We start from the raw sequence: 14,558 nt of genomic DNA on the forward strand, positions 1-14,558 counted from the left end.
TTGGAGGAACGATTGCAAATGGTAGCAGTACCTTTTTGGACAGTAAAAATACTTGAACAGAAGCTATGAACTAAAGGAAGTGCTTTCAAGTACTACATCATGGATCTCTAATAAAACACCAAGGCTGGCCTACAGTCCTGCCAGTGAAATCTTATTGTTCAGTCACTTAGCCATGTCCGACTCTTTGGAACACCATGGACTACAGCCTGCTAGACTTCTCTGTCCATGGGGTTTTCCAGGCAAGAACACTGGAGTGGGTTGCCATTTTCTTCTCCAGTAGATCTTCCCGGACCAGGGATTGAACCCTCGAACCTTCATCTCTTGCACTGGCAGGCAGATTTTCTACCACTGAGCCACCAGCAGAGCCCTGGCAGTGAAATCCTGGATATAGTTAAAGAGCTATAAATTTAAAAAATAGAAATAATGAATCTTGGGTGTTTCTGTATAGAAAATCACAATGGCACAATAAAATATAACTACTGTTCTGAATAATACTTCATGCCAATGGCAAAGATTACTTCATGCCAATGGCAAGGATTACTGATATTAGTTGGCTTATTACAAATAACCTAATCTGGTTACTTTTTACAAAAGAGCCACTATTTCCTCCAAACTATCAGTCAAACAACAAAAGGAAAAGCTACCTCTGCCTGGGCAGAACAAAAGGGACAGTGCAATGAGCTCTTGTCTTACAGCAGTCTGGACTAGGGCTTGGTTGTTTTGACTACAGAGGAACTGAATACACTACTTTAATCCTGGCAGATGACAGTGGAATGACATTACAGTAGTCTCCCTTATCCACAGTTTTGCTTTTTGTGGTTTTAGTTACCAGCGGTCAGCTGAAGTCTAATGGAAAATTCCAGAAATAAACAATTCATAAATTTTAAGTTCCATATCATTTTGAGAACTGTCCCAATTTACCCTGCCCTGGATGTGAATCATCCCTTTGTGTGATATATGCCTCCCGTATGTCATTCAGTAGCCCCCTTGGTTACCAGATTGACTGTCACTGTACTGCAGAGCTTATGTTTAAGTAACTCTTATTTTACTTATTAATGGCCCCAAAGCACAAGAGTAGCGATGCTGGAGATTTGAATATGCCAAAAAGAAGCCATGAAGTACTTCGTTTAAGTGAAAAGGTTTCTAAGATCTACAGGAAGAATGAATCTTCTGTCTGAAATTGTGAAGAAGGAAAAAGAAAATCTGTGCTAGATTTGATGTTGCACCTCAAACTACAAAAGTTACGGACATGACTGAGTGACTGATCACACCCACACACAAAGGGTGGTTACACAGATTCAGGAACAGATCTAGACTGAAAAACATAAAAATTACTGGAGAGGCTGAGTCTGCTGATGAAGAAGTTACTGCCACATTCCTGACAGTGTTGGAACTGATTAAGGAGAAAGGATACCCAAAACACAAGTCTTCAGTGGCAATGAAACTGGGCTCTTCTGGAAGAAGATGCCCAAGAGAAGCTACATTCATGAAAGTGCAAAGAAGGTACCAGGGTATAAAACATGGAAGGACAGATGAACTCTGGTACTATGTGGCAACACTGCAGGGCACGTGAGAAAGCCCAGAGTAATAAGAGTAGTGTGCAGGGCAAAGAGCTCACTTGCTCTCAAAAACTGTCAGAAAGCAGGGGTGACAGTCACCTCATTTATTGGATGGTTTTTTTACTCATGTTTCATCCCACAAGTGAAAAAATATTTGCAAGAAGAAAGTTTGGAATTTAAAGTCCTATTAATAATGGATAATGCACCTAGCCAACCTGAATTGTTATAAACATGAAAATGTTGAGGCTAGAAGTTTACAACTTCAAATACAACTTCACTGCTTCAACCCCTTGACCAGGGCATCATTCAGTTTGTCAAGGCCACATACACCTTCCTGGTATTTGATAACATTCGACCAGCAATTGATGCAGACTCCAATCTAGACACAATGCCATACTGGAAATCATTCACTATTACATACACAATAATACTCATCAAAGCTGCAGAGGATTAATTAAACTAGATATTGTAAAGGCCTGCAGTCATGAGTGATTTTAAAGGCTTCCTGGGAATCAACAAAAAAGTTAGGAAAATCATTCATACAGTAAGAAGAATTTGCCAACATGCTTGATGAAGAAGCAGAACACATAGGAAACTATGGAGAAAGAAGTGTTACTAGATGAGAAACTGTGAGAAGTTGTTGAGTCATCGACAGAGAAAGAGAAAGATTACAAAGAAGAAAGTGAAACAGAACCAGCAATTCAGACGATACCAAAATTTGCTGAAGTCTTTCAGATTGCACAGACTTTAAAGGATAAAATTAGGGAACAAGATTCATGGATGGAATGCAGTATTAAAGTTACCCTTATTATCACTGAAGGATTCAAACACGGCAGCAAAACTTTGATGTGTTAAAAAGAGACAACTTCCAACTACCATGTTCTTCTAAAAGATTTCAGTGAAACAAACACAAACAAAAACAAATACCCTTCAACCATCAAGGATCCCCAATCATGGACATTATCTGCTGCTGACACCCAACCACTGACATCAGGGCTTGATATCTTCCTTCTGACATTATCATAAGAAGGTCAATGTTAGCTTAATAATACATAATAATATGTGTCATTCATCTCACCTCATTTCATCACACAGGCACTGAATCATTTCCTGTCATCATAAGAAGGGTGAGTACAGTATAATAAGATAACTTTGAGAAAGAGAAAGAGACCACATTCATATATATATATATATATATATATATATTTTTTTTTTTTTTGGTTGTGCTTTGAGGCTTATAGGATCTTATTTCTCCAACCAGGGATCTAATGTGGGTTTCCTGCAGGTGGAAGCATGGAGTCCTAATCACTAGACCACCAGGCAATTCCCATACCATAATTTTTATTACAGATTATAACTATTATATTTTATTATTAGTCATTGTTGTAAATCTCTTGCTATGCCTAATTTATAAATTAAAACTTTACCGTAGTTACGTATGTATAGGGACAAAAAACATAGTATATATAGGGTCTGCTACTATGCAGTCTCAGGAATCCAATTTGTTGGGACATACCCCCTGCCAGTACAGGAAACTACTGTATTTGTGATGAAATCTGGCCTAGAGGACATTTGTAAAAGATTGAATAGTGCTTTTTATTGGTGTCTGGAACTTCTCAAACCACAAATTTGCATCCTTTCTGGTGATAGATGTGCCCAAAAAACTGTAACCTTCAATCTCACCTAAGAAGAAAAAGGAGAGAAAAGGAGATTTTGGAAACTTTAAGGTTTTAATGAAGAAATTAAGACTTTCAAAAAGCATGTTCTGCCTGCTTTTTGCTACCTGCTACTAATGGATACTTTCAGCAAGAGATAAACAAAGTTAAGATAATGAGAAAAAGATCCTCCTGGGAAGACTGATACTCCAGAAGAAGACTCATTCACTTAATGATCCCTATAACTGTAGATGCTAAGAAGACTTCATGTTAGACGTATCCATCTAAAAACTGTAAGTACTACCTTTCCACACTTTATAACACAAGACATACATGAAGTTGACAAGGTTTTGACTAATTGGAAGTTAAGGCATAAATATCCAGGATTAAATTTCCTAGGGAGTATGTGGTATAGACTGCTATACAGGCCAAAAAAAGAGATATAAATAGAGTTTATTGGAAATAATTAGGAAAGGAAAGGGCTACAGTCTGCTTTATGGGAAGGTCTGTACCATAAATATTTATAAAGAAATCTGATTTTATTACTTCCAAGTACAAGTCCTACTATAAAGGGAATTAACAATTATAAACTAGAACGAATAGGCACTAAACAAGTAAAACGAGCTAAGTTAATGACACCATTACAATTTATAATAGGGTTACATTATGTAATAATATGTCTATAAAACATTTTAGGTAATAGAAGAATTAATATAAGAATTAATTACTGGATTAGAGATTTGAAAATAATTATCAATAAATGGTAAGTAAGCCACAATTAGATATAATTCCTTGATTTCCTATTTAAATAAGTTATTGATTTTTAATTGGATAAATCTTTATGAATAAAGCCTAATTCACAATGGGAGAGTTCATCTGAATTATGTTCTTAAGAATCACGACTTTTGGTCTACATTAGCAAAAATTCTAAGTAAATGAAATTTTACTATACTTTTTTCTGGATGTATGTGTAGATTCTTAAAATCTTTTATCCTTAGGTGTCATGTGAAGTTCAATTTCCTAAAACAAAGTAGAAATATTTTCTACCTTCTGTACTTGTTAATATAAATAAATATATGAGAATATGAAGAATGTATAGAGAGCTGTCGTAAACTGGTATAGACACAGTCCAGGCTCTACTATCTGCTGCACTGTGTGTGCTCAGTTATGTCCGACTCTTCGCGACCCCACAGAGTATACAGCCCACCAGGCTCCTCTGTCCATGGGGTTTTCTTGGTAAGAAAAATGGAGTGGGTTCCATTTCCTCCTCTAGGGGATCCTCTCGACCCAGGCATTGAACCTGCATCTCCTGCACTGGTAGGTAGATTCTTCACCACTGAGCCACCTGGGAATCTTTTATCTGCTGTATATGGAGAGCTATACTATGAGAACTCTTTTCAAAACAATAACCCCCAAAATTCCAAGACCTTGAATGGTGTTTCAAATTATTGAAAGGGGATTAAGCAATGTTCAGTAATATTCAATTATATTTTCAGTAAATTCTTATTTTGAAATACAATGATCTAAGCTGTTTTACAGAGCTATTTTTTTTTTTAATCCACAAACTAAGTAAATGGTTTTTTTGCCAGCATGATCTATTTCATAGCCATCTAGTCAATTTATTGCATGAAAATACAAAGTACTTAACTAAATCTGAAGACCCAATTATATGCATGGGCATTATTCAGCTAATGAGGCCGAAGAAACTCACATTACTCTAACTGGGAACTAGTTTTCAAAGGTGTGAAATGGGTCTGGAGTAGCTGTGGGAAAAGTAGTAAAAATAGCCGTTTGCCTTAGTTATAGAAAAATGACACTTAGTTCTGATCAAATACGAGCTTAAGTGCTACTGTCTCTCAATTCCTCCCAATTTTTTTTTATAAAGTGAGAAGGGAAAGGGCTGGGAATTATTACTGTTTTTAATTAATTTATTTTTAATTGAAGGATAATTGCTTTACAGAATTATGTTGTTTTCTGTCAAACCTCAACATGAATGAGCCTTAGGAATTCTTAAATCCCTTCCCTTTTGAACCGCCCTTCCATCTCCCTCCCCATCCCATGGGAATTATTATTATTCCTATTTTCCAGACTTCTACAATAGCACAAAATCATGTGCTTCCCTAAACAGACAGGAAACAAACACTAACAATTCAGTTGATACCAGATTTGTTTAGTGTCAGTATCATTTATTAGATAAGACCTTAGGGTATTTTCACTCAGAACAATCAAATTTAACATACTTAAAATACAAAGCAATAAAAATCATACATTCTCTGGACAGTTTATACAAGCAGATAATTTACTCCTCACTTTACTGTGACATATGCCTTACTTCTCAAGCACTTAAGAGGCCAGTCTGGCTAGAATCAACTATAATGTTAAGTCATTTATACTAGAGATGGTAGTTCATACAAATGCCAAAATATCTAACTCAAAAATGATAATACAAATTCAGTCACTCAATGCCACACAACCAGACTAAATGTTCCTGTAGCTTTACCACTACAAAATGAACTATATATTTTAGCACTATACACAAAGTCCCAAGACAGTTAATATCCTTAGGAAATTTTGTTCAAGGTATATTAAAAAGCCACGTGTTGTCACTGTATCAAAAATGTCACCTCTAAGTTGTAGTGAAGATACAACTGAAAAAGATAGAAAGCAGGATAAGAAGTAGACAGGCAGATGATTTTCAGCCATCAAGCAGACTGTAGTCAGTCACCACTTCTGCCACTGCCTCTGACGAGCATTACCAGTCATGGAAAAAACTGAAAACTGATGGCAAAAATTTCACCAGAAAGTGATAAGCACTACTGTTTAAAAACCTGAACTTCTAAGATTCTTTGCTTGTTTTTTATTAACCTTTTTTTTGGGGGGGGGGCAGTATGTGAAGATAATTTGAAACTGGGCTTCCCTGGTGGCTCAGTGGTAAAGAATCCATGATGTGGATTTGAATCCTGGGTTGGGAAGATTCTGTGGAGAAGGAAATGGCAACCCACTCCACTATTCTTGTTTGGAAAATACCATGGAAAAAAGAGCCTGTCAGGTTAGTGTCCATGAGGTTGTAAAGAATTAGACATGACTTAGCGACTAAAAGACAATTTTAAACTAGCAGAAAAGTTTGAAGAAAAGTACAGAGAATGTTTATTCAGATCTATTAGTTTTTCATTTTGTCAAAATTTATCAATTCTCTGATATGTATGTATATACACATACATACATATATTTATTTATTCTTTCAGGTCATTTGAGCATAACTTGCATATATCATGTCCTTTATTCCTTAATAATTCAGTGTGTATTTCTTAAGAACAAACATATTGTTTTAGGTTACCATGGTATAGTTGATAAATTAAAAAACTTGCTATTAAGTTTATTAATTTATTATTATTTATTATTTCCTCTAATCTGTATTCCACAATTGAATTTTATTAACTGTCCTAATAGGCTTTTTTTTTTTTTTTTTGCTGCACCAGGTCTTAGTTGCAGCACTCAGGATCTTCAGTTGTGGCATGCAAACTCTTAGCTGTGGCATGTGGGATCTAGGTCCCTGAACAGGGATCAAATCTGGGCCTCTGGCCTTGGGATCATGGAGTCTTAGTCACTGGACCACCAGGGAAGTCCCTTAATGTTTTTATAGCACTTTTTTTTAATCCTATAAGATGCAGTCCAGAACCACACATTGCTTTTAGTTATGGTTTTTTTTTTAATTTAACCTTTCAATTTTTGTTACAAATAATATATAACCTATAGACTCCAAATATTAATCTATGAAAAGAAAGACATGGTATAAATTCCACTCCCTAGTCTCTCCCATTTCCCATTTCTAGTCCTACTATTTTCCAATCTGGTTATCACTGTTATTACTTCCCTGTATATCTTTCTATAATTTCTCTATGCACACACAAGCAAAATACATAGTTATTATTCTTCTTTTTATTTTATTTGTTTTTTAAAAAAATTTTTATTTTTACTTTATTTTACTTTACAATACTGTATTGGTTTTGCCATACATTGACATGAATCCACCACGGGTGTACATGCATTCCCAAACATGAACCCCTCTCCCACCTCCCTCTTCTTTTTATTTTAAACAACAACAACAAAAGAATAACACTATGCAGCCTGCCCTGGACCGTGTTCTTTCACTAGGTGATCTTTCTATGTTGGTAAGCAATGTCCCCATTATTTTTTATGGCGTCATAATAGTCCATTAAATGGACAGTCCTTTTGTTTACTTAAACAGTCCTTTACTGATGGACTGTTAGGTTGTTTTCAATATTCAGTTATCACAATGTTTCAAAGCACTAATGTTTTTAAGTAGACTCTAAATCTAATTATTTGACTTAATAGCCAAGTCAATAATATCATTCCTACTTTATACTGGGAACTGACACAAGGGAATTAAGTTGTTAAACAAACAGCATGAAATATGCCTGTGTCACAGAATAGGAAAAGAAGAGAGAATCTAGGAAATAATTTTTCTTTTCACTGTGATACACAAACCAGGATATGAGCAAAGACACCCTGCTCAGACTGCTCTAATAAACAGGATAATGAAACAGATGACAAATTCTGCTAATAATACAGATTTATAGAACACTCCTAATTAACAGGGACTTTGGGGGGAATGAAGAACTCTGGGCTAATTTAATTTTCTGATTAAAGAAAAAGCAGAAAGTCTCTTTAGTTGGAAATCTTTCTAAATGTACTAATATAATAACATACCATGACATCCCTGCTTTAATTAGTTTAGTTTACTGAACTCAAATGAAAATTTTCTTTGATAATAGAGAATCTTATAGCACATGTTAGTGTTATTATTCTGAACATCAATCCTTATTGTAGTTCCAAATGTATAAGCGCTTTCATGAAAGGCAGAATAAATGGAATGATGGCAAGTACACTGCATTAGGACTCCACTGTTTGAGTCTGCTTTTCGCTCAGCTACTTTACTCAACAAATACTTGCTAAGAGCTTATCATCTGTCAGGACCTTTGTTAGAGAGGGGGAATACAGAGGTGAGGAAACATCTAGTGAGGAAACACAAAAATGAAGAAGATAACTTGAAATAACAATAAATGACATTAAGGAAACAACAGGATGAAAAAGTATGACTGGGGAGGAGAGCTAATTTAGATGGGTGCTACTTCCTCACTGAGGAGGTGATGTTTGAATTGAGACTAAAGTAGCAGGAAGTAGCCACATCAGGGGTAGAATACTCAGTACAGAGGACCTGGGCTATAACAAGCTTGGTTACCCTCCACGGGCAGTATTTTGTTACACCAGCCCAAATGGACTGAAATAAATATACTCATATACATATAAGAATATGATAAATGTAGAAGTTGTCATTTTACACTGGGAGAAGAAAGTTTGTTCAACAAATTGTGATGCAACTATTTAGTAACATTCTGGAAAAAATACAAACTTGTAGAATTATTTTTCTATACCCCATAGTTCCTATATAAGTTCCCCACCTGAAGTGTGCTTTATCTACCTTTGATTGGAGAAGCCCACTTATCCTTAAAAATTTAATTCAAGACTGCCCCCCACCTTCCCCTTCTCTCTCTTGCTGAGCAACTCATCCTTATAATTAGGTGAGATTGATCAAGACAGGGATCCATGACAAGGGGGCTTGGAGCCATAGTGGGCCAAAGTGATATTAGAGGTGAAGTAGAGATGAAGAGGCAGTGATCAAGACCATTCCCAAGAGAAAGAAATGCAAAAACAAAAACTGGTTGTTTGAGGAGGCCTTACAAATAGCTGAGTAAAGAAGAGAAGCGAAAGGAAGGCAAAGGAGAAAAGGTAAGATATATCCATTTGAATACAGAGTTGCAAAGAACAGAAAGGAGAGATAAGAAAGACTTCCTTAGTAATCAATGCAAAGAAATAGAGGAAAACAATAGAATGGGAAAGACTAGAGATCTCTTCAAGAAAATTAGAGATACCAAGGGAATATTTCATGCAAAGATGGGCACAAGAAAGGACAGAAACCGTATGGACCTAGCAGAAGCAGAAGATATTAAGAAGAGGTGGCAAGAATACACAGAAGAACTATAAAAAGATCTCAGTGACCCAGATAACCACGACGGTGTGATCACTCACCTAGAGGCAGATCCTGGAGTCTGAAGTTAAGTGGGCCTTAGGAAGCATCTCTATGAACAGAGCTAGTGGAGGTGATGCAATTCCAGTTGAGCTATTTCAAATCCTAAAAGATGATGCTGTGAAAGTGCTGTACTCAATATGCCAGCAAATTTAGAACACTCAGCAGTGGCCACAGGACTGGAAAAGGTCAATTTTCATTCCAATCCCAAAGAAAGGCAATGCCAAAGAATGTTCAAACTACTGCAAAATTGCACTCATCTCACACGCTATCAAGTAATGCTCAAAATTCTCCAAAGGGCTTCAACAGTACGTGAACTGTGAACTTCCAGATGTTCAAGGTAGATTTAGAAAAGGCAGAGGAACCAGAGATCAAATTGCTAACTAACATCCATTAGATCACAGAAAAAGCAAGACAGTTCCAGAAAAACATCTACTTCTACTTTATTGACTATCCCAAAGCCTCTGACTGTGTGGATCACAACAAATGGTAGAAAATTCTTAAGGAGATGGAATTACCAGACCACCTGACCTGTCTCCTGAGAAATCTGTATGCAGGTCAAGAATCAACAGTTAGAATTGGACATGGAACAACAGACTGGTTACAAATTGGGAAAGCAGTACATCAGGCTGTATATTGTCACCCTGCTTATTTAACTTACATGCAGAGTAAGCTGGGCTGTATGAAGCACATGATGGGATCAAGATTGCCAGGAGAAATATCAGTAACCTCAGAAATACAAATGACACCTCCCTTATGGCAGAAAGCTAAGAGTAACTAAAGAGTCTCTTGATGAAAGTGAAAGAGGAGGGTCAAAGAGCTGGCTTAAAACTCAACATCAAAAAACAAAAATCATGGCATTCGGTCCCATCACTTCATAGCAAATAGATGGGGAAACAATGGAAACTGTGAGAGACTTTATTTTGGGGGACTCCAAAATCATTGCAGATGGTGACTGCAGCCATGAAATCATAAGACGCTTGCTCCTTGGAAGAAAAGTTATGACCAACCTAGACAGCATATTAAAAAGCAGAGACATTACTTTGCCAACAAAGGTCCAGGTAGTCAAAGCTATGGTTTTTCCAGGAGTCATCTATGGATGTCAGAGTTGGACTATAAAGAAAGCTGAGTGCTGAAGAATTGATGCTTTTGAACTGTGGTGTTGGAGAAGACCCTTGAGAGTCCCCTGGAATGCAGGGAGATCCAACCAGTCAATCCTAAAGGAAATCAGTCCTGAATATTTATTGGAAGGACTGATGCTGAAGCTGAAGCTCCAATACTCTGGCCACCTGATGTAAAGAACTGATTCACTGGAAAAGACCCTGATTCTGGGAAAGACTGAAGGCAGGAGAAGGGGACGACAGAGGATGAGATGGTCGGATGGCATCACCTACTTGATGGACATGAGTTTGAGCAAGCTCTGGGAGTTGGTGATGGACAGGGAAGCCTGGTGTGCTGCAGTCCATGGGATCTCAAAGAGTCGGACATGACTGGGCAACTGAACTGAACTGTGTAGTGTTAGGAAAAAATTGAGCAATCAAACATCAATGGCTTTCTCCTTCCCTCCATCCTTCCTGTCCTTTTCTTGTGGTTTAGTCCTAATCACTGCAGTAGTGGGATACAGGATACTACTGGTATTCCAAATGGACCCCTTTCCAAAACCATGTATTTCTTCCTGAGGACAACAGCAAAGATTTTCAAATGGATGTGCAGGTACAAAGCTATTCTCCATTATCAATGAAGATGCTACTGATACCACTACTTCTAATCATAGGCTTCCTATTGGTAAGATTTCCTTTTGAATTGCTGGTGGTGGCAATGGTAATGTTGTTAAGTTTGCAAAGGAAAAGCTGCATCAGATATGAGGGAACCAATGTCTCCTTTGTAATCCTATGGATTAAGAAATCTTAAGAGCAAGAAAGCATTAACGAAATATCACTAATGTTTAGTGCAATCTGGTTTGCAGGGATGGTAATGCTTTAAGGTAACGTCATAGGTTTAAAAGGAAACAAAAAAAAATTAAAGTCTATACTATACAATAAAATTAAACTTCCTCAAAGTATGGAGTGAATTTCAGAGGGCTCCCTGACAAACATTGATAGAAGTTATGAGTACTATTTACTGTCCAATAAACTAAATTGGATTCACAGATCACTTGACTACTTGGAGTACAGCGATAAGCACTAGTAAACAACGATTTTATCCAATTTAAATAGAACACTTTTCTTTATTGAGGCATTTACCAATCTCTCTTGCACTTAAAACTAGATTAAAATGTATAAACGTATGGTTAATTACCTGTTTGAAGAAAACCTCTCAATTACAATATTTTATATTGCTTTTTAAACTTGGTTGTACTCCTCACTATTCTTTATGAGCAGAATTTGTAGCATCAGATTTTTGAAAAGTTGCAGGAATAGTTTAAGGATCATACTCATACCTATAAGTAGATTAAAAAGAATGGCACAACCCTATTAAAAAATGATAAAGACCCTCTTTCCAAACAGGCTAGTGTCTGTCATCTAATACTGAGCCGATTACTGCTCATTCCTCTCAGAACTGTTTCTACTAATAATACTTAGTTGCTGCTTCCATTTTCCTGTCCAAAGTGTCATTCTAAATGTCTATTACTCTTCTGAAGTCACCAAATAATTGTCACCATGAGAGGCTAGAATAGAAGCCATTAGATGTCAAGTCTTTATACTTTGCTAGTTAGGTTGAACCACTAGATAGTTCTTCAAATAATACCAACCCTCCTCCCCCCTCAAAACCCAGCATCTTTGTTTCTGAGACTGGAAGATGAGAGAGAATTCAATTTAAGAAAACCATCTCGTACAGCTTCGGCGGATACTATTGACACTCTAGTTTATGTAAATGGCATGTGCTAGCCTTGGTCTGTTTACAGTCCACAGTATCACTTATACTTCCTCAGATGACCCAGAGACAAGATACAAATTGGTCAGGCTACAGAGGTCAGTGCTGCATGGCTGGTGTCCTTAATTGTGTGGGGTATGACTTCTTGACATTGGTTACATCTGGACAGAAGAAATTTAGGCCTTGCTATTAAAAAAAAAGAGTCTCTGTTTTAATACTGACAAATTGCACTAGTATTCCCAAAGAAATAAAGAAGCGTCAATAGGCCAGGTATGAATTTATTCACCTATTTTAATAGCACATTTTAGATAATGTTAAGTAAATGTTCCCTGTGAGCAACATTTGGAGAAGGCAATGGCACCCCACTCCAGTACTCTTGCCTGGAAAACCCCTGGAAGGAGGAGCCTGGAAGGCTGCAGTCTATGGGGTCGCTGAGGGTCAGACACGACTGAGCGACTTCACTTTGACTTTTCACTTTCATGCATTGGAGAAGGAAATGGCAACCCACTCCAGTACTCTTGCCTGTAGAATCCCAGGGACTGGGGAGCCTGGTGGGCTGCCGTCTATGGGGTTGCACAGAGTTGGACACGACTGAAGCAACTTAGCAGCAGCAGCAGTGAGCAACATTTGCATCAGCAGTTTAGTTTTTATTTTACCAGAGTGGTAGCTGATAAGGAAAGGGAAAAGCCTTCATGTTTAGCATGAAGCACATTCTGAAAGCTTAGAATTTGAGCGTCTGTGGCTATGGTTCACATTTTCTGGAAGTGATGGCAATCCCCTTAATACTTTGAGAGTGAAGGGAACACATACTGGATCATACAGGTGCCTTCTACCTATATCCAGGTACCGTGGTTTGAAAGGGAAGCAGACAGAAACATCTTTAACACTGTCAGGGAAAGTCAGGGGCACACATTTTCACCTTATTTACAGAATAAATGCCATTAAGAAATATGAAAAAGTGAAAAGCTTCCCTAGCGGTCCAGTGGTTAGGAATCTTCCTGCTAATGCATGGCACACAGGTTCAGCCCCTCGTTGGAAAGATCCTGTATGCCACGAGGCATCTAAGCCCAATGCCTACAACTACTGAAGCCCACGCACCCTAGAGCCTGTGCTCTGCACCAAGAGAAGCAACGGCAATGGGAGGCCCACGCGCTGCAGCTAGAGAGGAGCCACCACCACTACAACTGCAGAAGACTCATGCACAGCAACGAAGACTCCCGCAGAGACAGAAATAGTTTTATTAAAAAGAAAGAAAATGTGAGCATTTTATCTAACATATTCCAAGTCTATGAAGTCACTCTAGACATCATATAACAAGTCTTTCTTAATTATATGTTTACACATTTAGTGGGAAGAAATGGAGATAATTATTGAAATGTAGCAGAAACCCATTATTAGGTACATAACAAATATTTGGTGATTGACTAATGGTAGAATTAAAAGACTTCTAAGCTAGGAAACAAATACATTTTCTCATAAACTAATTTTTAGATATTATTTTAACAAAATAGAGGAAACTTCTGTATTTCTCAAATATTTTCTTAGTGGGTACAACAGGGATTACAATTAACATTCTAAATATATAACAATCTAATTTGAATTGAAACCAAATTAGTTTCAACAACACACAAAACCTATGCTTCCATATTGTTCCTTTTCCCTATTATGACGGTGCTATAAATCGCATCTTCATGCAGATGTGTCCATTAACATATATTTGTAATTACTGTTAAATTTATTGTCTTTTAAATCATGTATGAAAAAAAGAGGAGTTAGAAACTCAAAATACAATAACACTGGCTATTCACCTACGTAATTACGTTTACTGGAATTATTTCTTTACATGGCTTTGAGTACTGTCCAGCATCCTTTCATTTCAGCATGAAGGGTTTCTTATAGGGCAGGTCTACCATTAATGACATCCACTGGATCATCGAAAAAGTAAGAGAGTTCCAGAAAAACATCTACTTCTGCTTTACTGACTACACTAAAGCCTTTGACTATGTGGATCACAACAAATAATGGAAAATTCTTAAGGAGATGGAATTACCAGACCACCTGACCTGCCTCTTGAGAAATTTGTATGCAGGTCAACAATCAACAGTTAGAACTGGACATGGAACAACAGACTGGTTACAAATAGGAAAAGGAGTACGTCAAGGCTGTATATTGTCACCCTGCTTATTTAACTTACATGCAGAGTATATATATCATGAGAAATGCCAGGCTGGATGAAGCACAAGCTGGAATCAAGATTGCCGGGAGAAATATCAATAACCTCAGATATGCAGATGATACCACCCTTAAAGCAGAAAGTGAAGAGGAACTAAAGAGCCTCTTGATGAAAGTGAAAAAAGAGAG

General features: G+C 37.2%; 1 protein-coding gene across 1 annotated transcript in view; it reads right to left on the reverse strand.

Moving 5' to 3' along the window:
- The window catches only part of ADK (adenosine kinase), a 504,899-nt gene that overhangs the window by 31,659 nt on the left and 458,682 nt on the right, over window positions 1-14,558 (reverse strand). The window lies entirely within an intron of this gene.

The sequence above is a fragment of the Capricornis sumatraensis genome, chromosome 10 (genome assembly GCF_032405125.1).
Source record: "Capricornis sumatraensis isolate serow.1 chromosome 10, serow.2, whole genome shotgun sequence".
Classification (NCBI taxonomy): Eukaryota; Metazoa; Chordata; class Mammalia; order Artiodactyla; family Bovidae; genus Capricornis; species Capricornis sumatraensis.